Here is a 1,136-nt window from a genome sequence, read left to right on the forward strand (position 1 = left end):
CTACACATCACACTGTGTGTATGTTCTCTCCAGAGAAAAGATTAGACAGTTTTGCAGTAAGATCCCAGTAGGTCATTCTATCCAAATATGGTTGTAAAAAGAGACAACAGCCAAACAGGGTATGTGGAGTTGGACTGTATGGCCCTTGGGGTCTCTTCCAGCTCTTAAGATTCTGTAACTCTATGGAGTTTGCTGCATGGAGGCAAATTCTGTGCAGAAACGGGATTTTTAAATCTGCTAAACACCTGCAAATGAGGGCTGTTTTTCAGACGCGTTGGTGGAAAAAGTAGCGCAAAAACAACCCAAACTACTTTTGGAATTTCCCCAAATTTGTCTGCTTTGTTTGGGTTATTTACATGTTATTTCTCTTTCTTGCAAATGTCATCTGAAAAACAACCTGCATTTGAGGGTTTGTTTTTTTACTTTCTTTTTGGGTTAACCCTGAACGCCATGTGAAAAGCAACCCGTAAAAAGCAGGCTGTATTCAATTTCAACCTAGGTTTTTTCATGGGATTTGTTCTGTGTGATATAAATGGCTATGACTCTATTCCACTTCAACGGCCATGGAATCCTGGGACTTCTCAGTCTAATGAGTTGTTGTCCAACCAATTATATCACACACACTATATATATATATATATATATATATATATATATAATATAATATAATTATGCCTGAACACACACACACATATATAGGCATAATTTATGTTGATATCTGGTCACCCTGAGTGGGATACTGGCCTTGGTTGGAAGGGAAGGCTGTGTGTGACCATATATATAGCCCTATATATATATATATAGGGCTAGGGACAGGGAAGGGAAGGGAAGGGAAGGCTGTGTGTGATGGTCACACACAGCCTTCCCTTCCCTTTCCTAGCCCTACTGAGGAAACGATAACTCCTCTCCTTGACTCCCGCCCTTGCTGCCATTTTAATTGAATCCCAACAAGCTCCGCCCCCTTCAACCACCCGCACGTGCCGCTTCTTGGTGGTGAGCAACCCCGCCATTGTGACGCGGACCCTCGAACCGCGCATGTGATTGGTCCTCGCTCTCGCTGCTCGCCTCGTGATTGGCCCGCGCTCCCTTTAAAAGGGGCCGTTCGGGAGGGAGAGCAGTCACTGTGGTTTCCCTCC

Source organism: Sceloporus occidentalis, unplaced genomic scaffold (genome assembly GCF_023333645.1).
Source record: "Sceloporus occidentalis isolate IW3139 unplaced genomic scaffold, rSceOcc1.0.p SCAF_2, whole genome shotgun sequence".
Classification (NCBI taxonomy): domain Eukaryota; kingdom Metazoa; phylum Chordata; class Lepidosauria; order Squamata; family Phrynosomatidae; genus Sceloporus; species Sceloporus occidentalis.